At 47.9% G+C, this 17,153-nt stretch overlaps 1 long non-coding RNA gene across 1 annotated transcript in view; it reads left to right on the top strand.

Annotated features, from left to right (window-relative positions):
- LOC144164048 (uncharacterized) overlaps positions 1 to 17,153 on the top strand; it is a 198,921-nt gene that overhangs the window by 11,454 nt on the left and 170,314 nt on the right. Inside the window, exon 2 of the long non-coding RNA XR_013321019.1 lies at positions 10,915 to 11,084. This is a non-coding gene — a long non-coding RNA (uncharacterized LOC144164048). The remainder of the gene's footprint in view (positions 1 to 10,914; positions 11,085 to 17,153) is intronic.

The raw sequence follows: 17,153 nt of genomic DNA, 5'->3' as shown, positions 1-17,153 counted from the left end.
TGTGCACCATGGTTTTACGCGTGAGAATAAATATTTTGGTTTTATTTTATACCATCGTACGTATATTAACTTCGCTAGCTAGGCCCTTAAAGGTTTTTTCTAGCGTACCAGTCAGCGAAGGGAAGGATGCTTGCTTCTGTGGAGCTCTTTGGACATTGTCAGCTTCATTAAACTTAACACAGTCTGCAAAACAACAAACATCATGCCGATTCTTCCAGGCACAAATTTATCCTCACTTAGTTTCAATCACGACGAACTGTTTCAACTAAACGAACAACTCGCCTGCGGCCGGCCGGCTGATACTGTGTGAGCGTCGGCAAGCCATAGAGTAGCGCATTCAAGCCAAGTTATCTTCATTAAGCGTCACATTATTCGTAATGAGAAATCTACAAGGAGAAATATTATTTTTGTAGCCACTTTCGAATTGATTGTTCTGTAAATAATGTCGTGTAAATAATGTAGTGTATTAATAATGTCGTGTAATGCGGGTCATTTCGGCTTATGGTTATTCACCTCAATACCGTCACACGCTGATCACGAAGGCCCTTGAGCAGATCGGCTTCTTTTTTACTTATAGGATAGCGATGAGAGATTACGCCCAGGCAGCTATTATAGCTGCGATGGGGCGGGAACTTGACGTCAACATGGACCATGGCGTTTGTGCCATTAGGTTAGCGGGCTGCTGTTTGATGTCTACCTGAATCAGGAGTTGTCCCGTTTTCAGTTTCTTAGCCGTGTACGACTTGCCAACAAGGCTTTCAACATACTTGGAGATTAGAAACATGGAATGGGAAGTGATTGCCTTTGTCTAATGAAAAGATTCCAACATAAAAAGCGCGAGATAGTACCGGGCTTTAGGAGCGAGATTGGTTGCAATTGGAGGAAAAAATACATCGGTGCGGCCCCTTTTCAAGGACCGATAACGTTTGGGGGGGGGTTAGACAATGTCATATAGCACAGTATATAGGCAGGGTACGGTGGTATCTTCTACGTTCCGGTTATACTGATACCGAGAGCTGTCGCCGTGTTCTGTGCCTGGTAAACAGATGGGGAGCCCATCCGCTGGAGCTGAACCTGGGCTCTGACGCCCACCGTTTGTTGTTTGTACCCTTCACCTTACAACTCCCAGCCACGGTATATTACAGCGTACGTATGGGGGCTCGGCGTCCGCGGTGTTGCCAATACCGTCAACAAGATTGCTCAAGGTGCCCCGTGCTGGGTGCTAGGCAAGATAGCTTCGACCCAGAGTCCGAGGTTGCTACCCGACGTACCAGTACCGAATGCCAGCACCAGTTCCGAGGATACATGAGGAAAAAGAAAGCACACAAGACTGAGGCGACACACCTGAGTATGCGTAATAGCCGGCCGGGCCGACTGATGCTAGGATAGTCCAAAAAATCCAACACCACGTCCTAGCGTCCACAGTTTTGATCTGCGTAATACACTGAATGTATGTGTATGTCCTGCTTCTGGAAAAATTCCGAATAATCAAGCATGGCCGAAAAATTAGTCGTCCAAAAAACTGGTAGCCAAAGGTATTCCTAGAGCTTGATGAGTGCTGCTAGGACTGTTGGAGATGTAAAGCGTGTATGTCACACACAAGCTGGTCTTTTGGAAAAGACCCCGCACGGGGCACCTTGAGTAATCTTGGTGACGGTACTGGCGATACAGCGGACCCCGAGCCCCCAACATAAACTGTAACCTACCGTGGTGACGTGTTTAAAGGTGAAGGGTAGAAGCCTCAAACGGTGGCCGTCGGAGCCCAGGTCAAGCTCCGGCGGATGGGCTCCCTGTCTGTTTACCAGGCAGGGAGCTCCGGGACCTCTCAGGCTATCAGGGTAAGGTTTGAGAAGAAAGTACCCCAGTCTCCCCGCTTTTATACTATGCCCTATAGTAATTACAACCCCCCCCCCCACAAACGTGATCGGTCCCTGAAAAGGGGCCGCACCGAAGTATCTTTTCCTTCATTGCCATCTTTGACATTTCCTGAACCAGATCATTACTCTCGATTTCTTGTCACGGAGTCCCTCAATCCAACCCACCCTCTTGCATCTCAGTCAGTCTTCGTGATCGCAAAATATCTTGAAGCCATAATAGGAAAATCATGTAAGTGCAAAAAACAAAGGCCTGGTGAACTACTAATCGAGGTAAAGGACAAGCAGCAGTCAACGAAGCTTCTAGCTCAGACTAGACTGGCTGATCTAGACATCAGGGTCACACCCCATCGGAGCCTCAACAGCTCGCAAGTTGTGATATCCGAGACGGATCTCTTGAACGAAACGGATGCGGATCTCCTTGCCGGCTTGAAGAATCAGGGCGTCACTGCCGTGAGACGCATCACTATCCGCAGAGACGACAAGGAGATTTCCACCAAACACATTATCTTGACTTTCGACCGCGCAGTTCTTCCACAATACATAAATGCAGGTTTTATCCGTTGCTCCATCCGTCCCTACACCCCGAACCCGCGGCGCTGTTTTAAGTGCCAGCGGTTCGGGCACAGTACAAACTCTTGCCGTGGTGGCCGAACGACGTGTGCAAAATGCGCGTCGCATGACCATCCGAGCGACAACTGTCCATCTGACACCCTCTCTTGTGTAAACTGCGGAAGGGGGGGGGGCGCATGCAGCCTACTCCCGCAAGTGCGACAAATTTCAAATGGAAAAAAAGATAATCAACATCAAGGTAACTGAGAACATCACCTTCGCAGAGGCGCGAAAGAGGTTCGCCTCTTTCCCCCTGGGGAGGTACGCCGACGCAGCTCGCCGGGGGGCGGAGCGGCGTCTGGTTTCTACAGGGACCCAGTTCAGCGAGTCTGACCTGGTCCCTCCCCCATCCCCCTCCCCTGGGTTGCCTCAGGCAGCCCAACCCGCCACCACGCCGCTTGCTGAGGCAGCAGCGGTTGTGGTGCCAACCTCTTCCGTCGGGACTGGTGCCGCTCCCTCCTCTGTCTCCCCGTCCTCCAGTGCGTTGGAGGGTACCGAGGTGATGGACACCACGGGCCCCGCACCGGTTCCCAGCGCCACCGCACCGCCCGTGCCACCTCTGGCGCCCCGGACGCCCTCAGCGGTGGCGGCTCAAACGAAGGGCTCCCGAGGGGGGGCCAAGTCCGGGGGGCCCGGTCCGTCGGGCACCCCTCGGACATCCAACGACGAGATGGATGTCGGGCCGTTCCTGCCTGCAACGCAGCGCAAGGAACGCGTCCCGACGCCAAAGCCTCCCGACAAGCCAAAAAAGGCGAGAGTCACAGCCCCGAAAGACGACACATAAACAAACACACACACTCCAGTAGCTCTCACACTAAATAATGGGAAGAGAAAACATAATTCAATGGAACTGTAGAGGCCTTCTTAAAAATCTTGACGATGTATACGAAATACTGCATGCTAATCAGCCAAGTGTAATGTGTGTTCAGGAAACACATTTGAATTCCAAGCACACAAATTTCTTGAATAGTTACATGGTCTTCAGAAAGGACAGGGATGGCTGCACACACTCTTCTGGCGGTGTGGCCATAATTGCTCGGAAATTCTTAGCCTGCCACCCTGTCACTTTGAACACTGTCCTCGAGGCTGTACCCATTCGAACAATAATATTTAATAGGTTGATAACGGTATGCTCTATATACATTCCTGCTGATGTTACACTTTCGAGCTGTGACTTCGAGGCGTTGGTTGACCAGCTGCCCGAACCATACATCTTAACAGGGGATGTTAATGCTCACAATTCTCTATGGGGCTCTACTCGTACGGATGCCCGGGGTCGCCTGATAGAGAGGTTTCTTACATCCTCTGGAGCATGCCTTTTCAACAATAAACAGCCTACATACCATAACATAGGTCACAACACATACTGACATCTTGACCTGGCTGTTGGCTCTGCAGTTCTCTTTCCATGTCTTGAGTGGGGATTGGGCACTGACCCATATGGCAGTGACCACTTCCCCACTTCACTAACGTATATAGGTAAAGGCCCAAGCAGGTCATCTTCCCATAATAGGTTCTCATGAAGCACGAGCTAACTGGAACACATTTACAGATACATCGAAACTCCACCACACATCCATAGGACACCTACACGTTGAAGAAGCCACCCAATTCCTCACGGCGCACATCCTCGACGCCGCCGAAAAGTCTATTCCCCCCGCCTCTTGTGCCCCGCGCAACCAGAGGAGGCCGTGGTGGAATGAGGACTGCAGGCGGGCGCGAGAGGCCCAGAACAAGGCGTGGGGTATCCTTCGTCGGTACCCCACGTCGGGTAACCTTATTTTGTTCAAACGGGCCAAGGCGTTTGGAAAACGTGTGCGCCGTGAGGGAAAACGAGAGAGTTGGCACACCTTCTTGACATCCATAAACTCGTACACAGACACACACAAAGTCTGGACACTTATACGCAAGCTCAAAGGACAACAGACACACAGCCTGCCCCTGGTTAGCACAACAGGGGACACACTGGAAGACCAGGCTAATACACTTGCACAACACTTCGAACACGTGTCTAGTTCAGCACACTACACAAACACTTTCATGAAACACAAAACATCTGCAGAAAAAAAAGCCCTTACACGACAAAGACAAATCAAAAACTTCTTACAACTCTGAATTCACTCTCTATGAGTTGAGGGCTGCCCTGAGCATGTGCAAACCTTTAGCTCCAGGTGCAGATAAGATTACATACACCATGATACAGCACCTACACCCAGACACTCTTGAAACACTCTTACACCTATACAATAAAATATGGCTTTCGGGGCACATTCCACGCTCTTGGAGGGAGGCCATAGTAGTGGCAGTCCTAAAGGAAGAGAAGGACCCTTCCTCTCCTGCCAGTTATCGCCCCATTGCCCTGACAAGCTGCCTGTGTAAGCTCTTCGAGAAGATGATAAACAGGAGACTTGTGTACTTCTGAGAATACACTGGCCTTCTCGAGAGCTGCCAGGCGGAGTTCAGGGCGGGGCGATCTACCAACGATCAACTAGTTGCATTAGAGTCTTATATAAAAGATGCTTTCCTCCACAAGCAGTACTGTATGACAGTCTTCGTTGATCTTGAAAAGGCGTACGATACTGCTTGGCGGTACGGCATCCTTAGCGACTTGAAGTCCTTTGGCATGCCGGGTAACATGATGAACACGCTTGCCAGTTACCTGTCTGAAAGACTGTTTCGCGTGCGAGTTGGAACTGCACTTTCTAGGGTTCATGTGCAGGAAAACGGCGTGCCGCAAGGTGGAGTTTTGAGTAGCACTTTGTTTATTGTAAAAATGAATTCTTTTCGGAAGGCGCTACCACCATCGATTTCCTGCTCCATTTATGTAGACGACGTTCAATTATCCTTTAAGTCTTGTAACCTGTCTGTCTGCGAGCGCCAAGTCCAGCTTGGTGTTAACAAGCTAGCTGGTTGGGCAGACAGCAACGGTTTTAAATTTAATCCAGGGAAGTGCACTTGTGTCTTGTTTTCCAAGAGGCGTGGCATCCGGCCGGATCCAGACATTCATCTCAATGGTGTCTCGATTCCTGTCAAGAAAGAACACAAGTTTTTAGGTATAATCTTTGACGAAAAGCTCACATTTATCCCACACATAAAACAACTAAAACATAAATGCTTAAACACAATGACTATCCTGAAGGTTCTATCGCACATTTCTTTTGGTGCTGACAAACAACTTCTTTTACGTGTTTTTACCAGCTTGATAGGCTCACGACTGGACTATGGTAGCGTTGTCTATGGGTCAGCCACTAAAACATCCCTCAGAATGCTGGACCCTGTGTTTCATCTAGGGCTCCGCTTGTCGTGTGGCGCCTTCCGAACTAGTCCAGTCGAAAGCCTGTATGTAGAGTGCAACAAATGGAGCCTAGAACGTCAGCGATCCTACACAGACCTGCTTTATGCTTTTAAGATCTCATCAATGCCTCACCATCCTTTTACATCAGTTTTTTATTATACATCCATATATCAACTTCTTACTAATCGTCCATCAGTCTCTGCTCCCTTCGCTTTCAGAGTAAGAGAAGAAGCGTCGCAACTTGATGTCATATTCTCAGACACCATCAAAACCTCCGCTATTGAACTTCTAGTACTGTGGCAGCTTCGCTCGATATCATGTGATGTATCTTTTATAAGTGTCGAGAAAAACAGAGTGCCTAGAAGCGCGATCGTGCAACATTTCTTGTCCTTGCAGCACAAATATAAGTGTGCTGAATTTTACACGGATGCTTCAAAAACTGCCACAACTGTTTCCTGTGCTGCGCATGGTGGCACCTTTAATGTCTGTAGAACTATGAATAGAAATACAAGTATCTTTACGGCAGAGGCCTATGGCATACTTCTTGTAGTTCAACATATTGTTCTAAGTCGAATTCCGAAATTTGTAATTTATACTGATTCTTTAAGTGTTGTGCGTACATTATCCTCACAGAAGTCTAAAAACCATGTGGTCAATGCTCTCATTAGTACTCTTATGTCTGTGCATGCGTTAAACCTTGAGGTGACCGTGTGCTGGGTGCCAGGGCACTCTGGAATTCCAGGTAATGAGACCGCAGACCGAATGGCTGCCACTGCTGCCCTTACAACTACCGTTGACATAACAACAATACCCTACACCGACCTCAAATCACACATCAGAAAACACCTTCGCACAACATGGCAAGCGCACTGGAATCAGCAGACTGACAACAAACTACACATTATAAAGCCACTCTTGGGAGCATTCACCACTGATACTCACAAAAGACACAACGAAGTTACCGTGGCTCGATTACGGATAGGCCACACGCATGCAACACATTCCCACCTGCTCACGGGATCTCCAAGACCCATGTGTAGCAGGTGCGGGGAGGGCCTATCCGTAGTCCACATACTAATAACATGCAAGGCACTTCACACAACACGACACAAACACTTCAGAGAACTATACAGACAACATATCCCACTACATCCATCGCTGTTTCTAGGTGACGATGCCAGTGTTTCTATAAAACGTGTGTTTGATTATTTGTCAGATGTTACGTTTTTAAACCTTATCTCATATCACGCATAATCAAATCTGGCCCTATACACCAGCTATCACCATTACCTTTAATTGATTTTATTATGTCCCATTAACATGTTCTTATACCTACCTTTTTGTGGTAATCACATCGCTTCATTATATAACTTCTTTTCTGGCGCTCTTTGCCCTCGTTGGCCTTGCGCCATGAAACACCAACCATCATCATCATCATCATCTTTTGGAAAAGATGCCAAACATTGAAGGGTAGCACTTGAGTCTGTAAAGATGGCCCACTCTCGAGCGGGTTGCTTGATGATATGAGCGAAAGCCATCGTCAGAGCTGCAAGTTCGGTACCCGTAGTGGACGTTCTGTGACTGAGCATGACACTGATGGTAGTACGGGATGACGGTATCCACACCCCGATAGTGGATGATGTTGATGACACCGACCCATCAGTGTACACATGAGTGTGGTCTCTGTATATCCGCGACATGTAGTCCAGGGCGAGGAACTTTAGTGCGGGAGCGGGAATATACTCCTTCCTCGGGATACCGGGCACAGTAGTTGTGATTGGTATGGCCAGGAACATTCAGGGCTGATGCTCAGGAGGAGAAGGCTCTTGATACACCTTCGGCAGAAATTCACGTACTTCTTTGGCCGAGCTTGTCGCTAGGGAATGGCCCCGCTGTCTTGCGACAATCTGCAGACGCGCACGAAGCAACTCCTGCGTGCTTAGAGCGAGTGGTGGGAGCTGCCTGCATTCTGCCAGCGTTCCGATGGTAGAAGTTGTCTTTGGAACGCCAATGCAGACCCGCAGGACTTGTGCTTGCATGCTGTCTAGCGCTTTGACAGTTCCTTTTGATAGTGGGACCAAAGCAGGGATGCTGTAACTCATCAGGCCAACGCAAAGCGCTTTGTATACCCGTAGAAGAGAATTGACTGAACAACCGCCAGTGTTGGAGGAGAGCATGCGGAATATGCGGGCGAACGAAGTAATCTCGTCCTTGAGGTGGCGAACATGTTGCGACCAGGTGAGATTACTATCAAATGTCACTCCCAAGAACTTGTAGGTCGGGACGTATGGAATTTCGGTCCCTCCAAAAGTGAGGTCGTAGCGCGTAAGGTCACGCTTTGTGAAGGCTATCGCAACACTTGTTCCCTGAAATCACAAATCCTCTAGTTGCCAGAAATGCCGCAATAGAGTCAATTCCTCGCTGCAGTCTTGACCGTAACACTCGCGTATTGCGGCCAGAACTCCATATGCAGATGTCGTCGGCGTACAGAGAGATTTCTACCGACTTTGGCACGCATTTCTCTAGGCCAACTATGGCGATGTTGAAGAGAGTAGGGCTCAGCACCCCACCCTGGGGAACACCTCGGGTCACCTGATGTAGCGATGAGTCGCCCATGTCGGTAGACATGTATACATACCTATCGGAGAGGTTGTCCGATAGCCATGCGTACATGCGGCCCCTGATGCCTAAAGACTTCAGCGCCGAGCAGATGGCTTCATGCTCGACGCAGTGATACGCTGACTTGATGTCGAGGAACACGGCAACAGCAATGTTCCGCCGACACTTTGCTTCTCTTATGCTATTTGCAAAAGCGATGACGTTCTCGATGCTGCTACGACCCTTGCGGAAACCAGACATCTGTGCCGGGTATATATTTCGGATGGTCAAATCCCAGTCCAAGCGGAGCAGAACCATCTTTTCCATCAGTTTCCCGACACAACTCAGGAGCGCTATGGGTCGGTAAGACTCGATGGCGGTGGGAACTTTACCTGGCTTTAGGACTGGGACAAGGCGAGCGTGTTTCCACCTTGGCTCTAGACGACCAGTTTCCCACGAGATTGAAGGCATGCAGGAGGCAACTTTTTCCCTTTTCACCTAGGTGCGAGAGGGTTGTGTAGGTGATGTCATCCGGGCCTGGACAGCTGGATTTCTTGACAGAAGCCAGTGCAGCGAGCAACTCTGCCATGAAAAATGGCTCGTCCATTAGGGACACCGGGCCTGAGCATCCCTCGTTGGGGTGAGAGTGTGGCGGAAGAAGAGCTGCTGGCGCTGCAGTAATTCTCCTGCAGAAGGCGTCAGTGACTTGGAGGTCACTGGTGTTCGTGCTCAGTGAGCTGGGTTTGAACGGGTGCAGTTTAATTTGAGGGGTCCGCAAACTACGCAGCAAGAGCCATATTCTGGAGAGCGGCTTCCGGGGGTCCAGCTTGAAGCAGAAGGATTCCCACTCACGCTTGGCGAGCTTATTTTTATGCCTCCGAATCATCTTCTGGGCTCGTCTTGACGCACGGATATCTTCAGGCGCTTGTGTCTGGCGCGCTCGTCTTTCTGCTCTTCGACGCACTGCGCGAAGCATCTCATACTCCAAGTCGGCGGCGGTGTATCTATGCGAAAGCCGCAATACTTTGCTGCTTGACTTCCGAGCTCTTGAAAATGTGTCCACGAAGGCTTCATATGAGCTCACCGAGTCCACGGCTTCCTCCACCACGGTTCTAAATGCCTCCCAGTCAAAGGAGCGAATCACACGCTGTGGACGAGAGCCCGAGAGACCATCTACTGCAATATAAGCTCTACAAGCGCGCCATCACATTGCACTTCAGTGGATTCCAGCCCACTGTGGGATAACTGGCAATGTGAAGGCGGACATTGCTGCATTAGTTGCACATAAGCATCGTGCATCGGCAATAGCTATACCATTCTCCAGGAAAGATGCATCTCTACCTGCATCCAGCGGAGCATGGAACATGCAGCGTGCATCCTGGGATGACGTATCACGTCATTACGCGCTGTTATCTTTCCTCGATCCCAACTGCAAATTTAAAATGCCACCAGGACTCGCCAAGCGGGTACAAGCAATTCTACATCGCATACGATTAAATGTCGCATACACGCGCAACTTCCATTTCAAGATAAAACAGGATACGTCGCCACTCTACCCACACTGTGATGTGCGAGAAACTCTGCAGCACCTGCTCTGTGAATGTGCTCGATTCGGTGCTCCAAGAGTATCCCTCGCAGTGGCTTTGGGACTGCCGCTTTCCGTGGACATGCAGCTAAAGGACGTTTTAGGACCATGGGCTTGTCCCAAACGTGCTTTACGGGCTACCAAAGCTCTGATAGAGTACCTGCAACACACAGGTCTAGACCAGTCGCTGTGAATAACTCGCCGTATATGTACGCATCAACTTCTTGAACATCATCGCCATCATCTTCATCACGTCAACAACTGGCGTAGCAAGTTAAGCATTTTAGCCCAGCTAATGTCGCCAGACTTCATTAAAGATCGCTCTCTCTCTCAAGGACTGTAAATAAAGAAGCCCTGATATTTAACCAGAACCCGACGTCTGGCGGTTGTCAAATATATCGGTTTTATTATCTCCTGGACGTCCAGTGTTTATGTCTGTCTAAACGGTTATGATTTTGAACATCAGTCGGATGCCTGAAAGTCCGGCTCGGACGTCTGTCCAACGTTCCGAGGATGAGCAATTTGCGGTGGACTATCCAACGGTCGTCCGTAGTACGTCCACCGGCTTTTTGCGGATGTCCGACGCACGTCCACATGTCCGTTAATAAATGTTCCACGGATTGTCGATGGACATCAATGTTCTAATGTGTAGGAATGCACGCGTCCTAGCTTCGACCGAAAGAGTCAGCAAAACCCGATCCAGCGGCCCGCTTGAGCAGCTAAATCACGCGGTAACTTGGACCTGAGCCAACATCCACTAGCTGTAAATTTTCAACATAAACGTTTATTCCTCCTCCACTATCTTCTCCGCCTCTTCCTCCCAACACTTGAACTTCATAGAAAGCGTTGTTGTTAAGAAGTAGAAAGTGAACAACAAAATTTCGACATCGATGAATAAATCGTAATATTTTTGATAATTTACGACTGACTTCTTTATTATATACTTTCAGGTTATTGGAATGAACGCCACCTTTTACCTGAGGGGTGTCTCTGGGAAAATTAGAGCGGATATCCGAAGCTTTTTGCAGACATTCTTGTGTGTAAGCTCATCTTTTGTGACCGTAAAAATACAAGGCCGCCGTGCTACGAGAACGATTGATATCACCACTGGAGATGTAAGGTAAGAAAATCCCGTTGCCGGCATTCACGTGGGACAGAAATATGCTTGATGAATAGGGGAAACGAATGTATGCGGCACTTTAATGAAAGTACATTTCTTTCTTCCTTTGTGGGAGATACTTTAAGCAGAGAGCACAATGGTTGCAATTCTGTTCTAAATTCTTTAGCGCTAGCTGCATTCAGAATCCAAGGAGCACATGCTATGTCTGTTGTTGCTGTTCAGTTGTATAACCGAGATCAGTTATACAACTAAGCTCAGTTTTCCCTCGCTAAACTTTACATAATGGTGGTGCAAGCGCTGTATAACTATAAACTATAAGTGGCTTAAATTCCGAAGGTTTCTTCAAAGGAAAGCCATGTCCAAGGAGGCTGGCAATTCGGAAATTTTGTTATGACGCGTATTTCCCTTCTAACGCCATGTTTTGATTATGATTTTATTATTTCACACGTATTCGTCTAAAATATTATTTCGACAATTCGCATTCAAATCGTTAGCTTTATTGCGACAGCTTCAGCAAAATTGTCAGGTTCAAAGTGATGCTAAAGGTTAAGTACAGGTACATTAGATTTCTTGATGAAAGCGTAGATAAGTGCCACACAAGACCTTCTGTTAAGGTATTATCCTGATAGGGAGATCACTATGGAAGCATTATATTTCCCGCTTCATATAAATTATGAATTTAAACAACGGTGAATTGCAGGCTTTCGCCGAAGGAGATCAACGAAGGAGATCAAGGAGATAGGCACATTTGTTGAATGTTAGCAGAGTGATGCGCCATTTCGCCTTCCTATGCAAACTTGAATCCCAACCAAAATTCTTAGGGGGAAAATGGAAGTAGTAGTAGACCAGAAAAAGAAGGTTCAAGCACAGTTTCTGTTTTCTTGTTTATTGGGACAAAGCTCGGAAGGTCGCCGATACGCCAGCGACTTTCTGCTGGTTTATCTTTTTTTGGTAAGGAAGCCCCACCTAAGGAAAGATCTAGCTATTAAGCTAACTATTATCGCCTTCTCACATCTTTATTAACTACGATAATACATAATGAGCAATTCGTTCGAAAGTGGGAAACAGGCTAAACACTACAGACAGAACCGGATATCGTTTAGCAAAGAAAACTGGTACCTGCGTGCGTATGGAGGACGTTTAACTGTGCAGGCAAGATTGATCGTGACTACAGTAAAGTGCAAAGCACCGAACATGGAGTACTCAGGGCGTCCTCTGCATAAGGCTTTGTGCTAGTCCCGAATTAACCTGGTGGTGCTTTCTCTTTTTTATTATCACTCAAGGGGAGACTGACGAAAGCTTTAGGCAATTTCAGCATTCTGTACATTGTAAATCCAGTGAATTCGTGTCGAATTCGTCTTTGAACGCGCCGGGATTTTAAACACCGATATGTGGCATTGGGACGCACGTCATGGCTCTCACGTCGAAGAGCTGGATTGTCCCATAAACGTGTCGGAATGTTAGGGACAGATAATTGTCTTTGGTATTTACGATGTGGCTCTTTTTATTCGCTTTTTACAAACCACTGTTTGCGCGATATGTGTTGGGATAACAAAGAAAGATTCGAGTTGTTTCAAAGTTTGTGTTGACAGAAACTCTTCGTAGATTCGCTGTAGCTTAATCATCTTGCAGCCATATATATCCTGCTTCTGTCATTTCGCGTTCTTATTGGGGCTACTGAACCCACACCAAAGTGAGCCCGCAACCACCAACAGCACTACGAACATTTGGGCAGCCCTTTTTATCAGACTCAGTTGGCACCAAAATTCATTTATTGCACACGGCTTACATTTTTTTGTTCATATAGCGGGTGTGCCTGCTTTGCGGTCGGATTCAAAAATATTGACTTTTTATATAGCGGGGATAGATGTCTTGTCTAAATATCTGTTGTTTTGTGTTCAGCCTAGCATTAAAAACATAAATGGGAGAGGCCGGTAAAAGTAGTGGTTGAATTGAAACCATACGAGAAGGCCGCTCTTTAACCAATTTCTTTCTGAAAATTGTGTTTTACATTTGAATGCTTAGACAAAACCAATTTTTTTACACCAGTAGCCAGGCAAGTTTAGTCGTATATAAAACCGACACGAATGCTTTTATGTAAGCGTTTTGCGCTCGACACACCATTCTGGACCATTCTGTATAATTTACTTCACACAAGACGACTGTGCAATGTTTGACCATGTTTGCTAAAAGCTAACCTTTATACTCGATCAATGCTTGCGATGAGCTTTCGCAGGGGTGGTTCCAGGAAAGACCGAACAAGTAGGTGCATTTCCTATTTAGTGATCTTGTTGTTTTCATGGGTTATGTCCGCACCAAAAAGAGCCAAGAATTCTGTTTCCTGCTTATATCGTGCCTTATATCTCTGCCGCGGAGATTTTCTCGCCTTTGAAATAGCTCTCCATTTCTCGATGAGGAGAATAGTCTTGAAGTAGTGCGTCGACGAAGCCGCCAGACGAGGCGTGGTAGCGCAATACGCCGCGGCGAGGTTTATCTCACTCGTCGGCATGGCGCAGTGTTGTGGCGATAAATAGTAGTCCGGTTTCCACCTTTCGCTAATGTCCGGTGAGTCCTTGTACCTTCCCGGTTCATCTGGTACTACTTACTACTGCGTTACAAATGAAGCTCATTCATTAAAAGCGTAAAAAGACAGAGCTGATGTAAGGTGCGCCTTCATCTCTAGGCCCCCTGGCGGCGTTTTCATCACACAAGGAAAAACTGGACGTGTACATAGGCCGCTGTCATTCCAAACGCCAGTTACCAGTACTACGTAACTTTTTGGCGCAACAATGTTTCTGGTTATTCCCCTGACCACCACTCCCGGAATGGATGCTGGATAACCTGGTAGCTTACTTCGGCTGATTTTCTGAACACCTGTTGCCAAAAGAAAACCAATAGCACGCGGCCGGCCGCTTGCGTGATTTGGGTAAGGACGGCACATCGTATCACAAACTTATGCAATGGTGCCATCCGTCGGTTGGTCCGCTTTAGGACACCGGTTTCCCGACGAACATGCACATTTTGCGGCAGGATGCTTGCCGTTCTCTCCCTGTACACCCCTCACCGTAACAAAAGCAGATGCAAGGAGAGCAAACGTCAGCTGGCCTCATTCTGAACACCGACTGCCACAGGAAAACAAATTCTAGGCGAGCGGCCGCTTGCTGCATTTCAGCTGAACACCACTTCCTGAAGGAAGAACGATTTCCTTGAGGTCGTACGTCAGCCTTTCTCTTCATGAACATCCTTAGCCAAAAGTAGAGTGAGTATCTGGCACACGGTCACCTGCCGTTGTTTTTCTGAACAAGAGCGGCCTATGAAATGACGAATGCCTGGTGTCTCAATGCCAGCTATTCACCGTATCATCAGTGGTTGTGAGAACATGGACGCTGACCACGCATGCAGGAATCAGCCACAGTCGGGCCGATCTTCCGGCACACTGTCTGTGCTGCCAAGGTACTGAGATGCTTCGATGAAGAGATCTTTCCAGGACGGATAAGAAATCCACCTCGCAGTACTCTTGATTCCATTGCTTAAGGCACCACCATAGACAGAGTGCTCCGATAAATGTCACAGTAGTACTGTCGTCCGGAAGCCACCGTCTACCGCTGTGCCGCTGCGATGGTGACGTAATGCAAACATTCACGGCCAACGTAGTCCGGTACGTAGGATTGTTTGGGAAGAGCTTGAAGCTGCGCTTCAGGTAGTGGTGCCGCACCCTTTGTACCCATTGCCGAGGCCATCACGGAAGAGATCACGCTCCGGCAGAAACTGTCGGCACACGGCTTTATAAATCAAGCTCTAAACAATCAACATAGATTTAAATTACTGTTTTATTATGAGCCACTTCGGAAATGTCATTTAGGCTGCTCCACAATAAAATTGCGTACTTCAGAACAAGTTCATAGAACAATTTCTATTTCTGCTCCCGTTTCTCTCCTGCTTTCTGTGTATCTAGATTGTCACGGGCCACACTTTCTGTTTTTATTCATTACGTATTTAGCTTCCCGCGTCTGTCCGCGCCCGGCTGTCTGACCTGTGCTCGAAAAAAAGATCGTATTTCCTTCTCGTTCCCGCGCTACAGGATATGTGATTTTATGGGGACTAGGCTTTACCCCTTTTTCATCAATCTACATCTGTCCTCTTTGAGGCTAAGTGTTGTGAATCTAATTCAATGGTTTTTGAAAGTATGGCATTGAAAGAGAAACACTGGAGAATAAACGCCATTGCATTTGTTTCTTGCAATTTATATTTCCCCTTTATGATCGTACATGCTCGGGATTTATTTCGACGGTTTTCAAAAGTATGGCACGGAAAGATATATGCTGGAAGTGCAAAAGCAGCGACATGTCTTTCACCGATGATCATCTGTGCTGTTTCCTCAACGCTTGTGAATTTCAACGCTAAAAACTTTGTTTACTGCAAGAAGCGTGCATCTTCTTTCGGTGCATGACATTTTCTCGAGGTGCTGGATACGCGAACTAGAACGCGGAGCTTGTGGTCAATTCCATCTGGCAGCCATTCATAATTACGGGTGACGAAGAAGATTGGATGGTGGTACGAGCTAGGATAGGGCAATGTGGACAACATAGGACTGAGCTTGTGTTCTCCACGACTGCACTGGCTGAGACATTACCATTAAATGTGTATTATTTAGGAGGCTTGGTTTTGTGCTCGTTCCAAGGCCGAGTGGTACGACTCCGGTTCCAAAAGCCCTGGCTACCCGTAAAAAGTCCATCTTGGGCTAGCCGTCGTCTTGAAGGCTGACTTCCCTGACTAAACTTCGTCTCTTGTGAGTCTGCAGCAGCCCCCTTCCACTATCCCCAGTTGAGGGCGCAAAAGAGTAATTAGAGAAGCTGGAAAGCATCGGGATCTCCAATAGGTGGGACGCCGAACAAACTATTTCAGCATGCGTTCTTCAGTTTAGAAGGTGAAGCTCGAACTAGGTTGAAGAACCACGAGAGCTTGATGACATACTGGACTGTATTGAAAAGGGAGTTCCTTAATATATTTACCAATGTCGTGCAAAAGGAGCCTGCGACGCTTTTTCTGCAAAAAGCGTGCACCAACCGAAATGAAGGCTAAATATCTATGTTGAGGGGATGAAGAAGTTGTTTCGAAGTGTGGACCCGTGATTCAGGGAGGAAAATAAACTAAGGTTTCTGATGCGAGGGGTAAAGCAAGAGCTCTGAGCTTGCCTTGTCTCTCAACGCCCCTAAGGCGGTGATTCACTTCCCATCTGAGTCAGCCGTGACGAAAATGCTGTAAATTTGAACAAGGCAATACAACCATCCAATTGAAGAACTGATTTAGGAGACGTCAGTGCTTGGATCATAAGCTAAGATACCCTTCGGAAAGATGAGCGCGATGGTCAGGGAAGGGCTGCGAATACGTTTCGCAATTACGCACAACCAACGGTCACCGTCCTGAGTGAGTTGACCAGCGAAGAAGTACAAGCGCTGTTGACTTCTAATTTGCAAGAACCACCCCGCGAGCTGTACACCATGGCGTATGCACCTGTTTGCCCTTTCCCACTGGTTTGCTGCCCACTCGACAACAGGAGTCGTTCTGTTGTCGCCTGCTTGCGCCAGCCCAGCCCCCTAAGCTGGAATATTTCATCCTCATAAACGCCAAATTAGGGCGCACGTACGACCATTGTCGCCTCTGCTACGACGACGAAAAAGCGGCCACATCTACCTAAGTTGTCCGAACAACCTACTCGGAAAGCGATGTTTCACCGTCGACGAACGACGTCCACTGCCTGTAATGCACCTCGGCGAGATCGACGATTACATTAACTGCCGTAGCTGAGGCCTCGGGTGTTTTTTGTTCGCCGTATCTTCATCGATTCGGGCAACAGAGCGACAGCAGCACCGCTGACTGCGTTTTTGGAAGGTCCTCAACTAGAGGAAGGGGGGACTACAACTAGCAACATCAAAAGGCGAAGCTGCACTGCAGCGGAATAAAATAAAGCTCTCCAAATACGCAACGACGTACGAAATCCTAAGATGCCCAAAGCGCCCAATCGGAGCCCAAATAGAACTCCGCTCCGAACAAGACGACAGCCACTCT

This window comes from Haemaphysalis longicornis, unplaced genomic scaffold, assembly GCF_048455015.1.
Source record: "Haemaphysalis longicornis isolate Haplotype H1 unplaced genomic scaffold, Haemaphysalis longicornis Haplotype H1 scaffold_13, whole genome shotgun sequence".
Classification (NCBI taxonomy): Eukaryota; Metazoa; Arthropoda; class Arachnida; order Ixodida; family Ixodidae; genus Haemaphysalis; species Haemaphysalis longicornis.
Note: the sequence above shows the minus strand (reverse complement) of the source record. Positions and strands in the feature narration are given on the sequence as shown.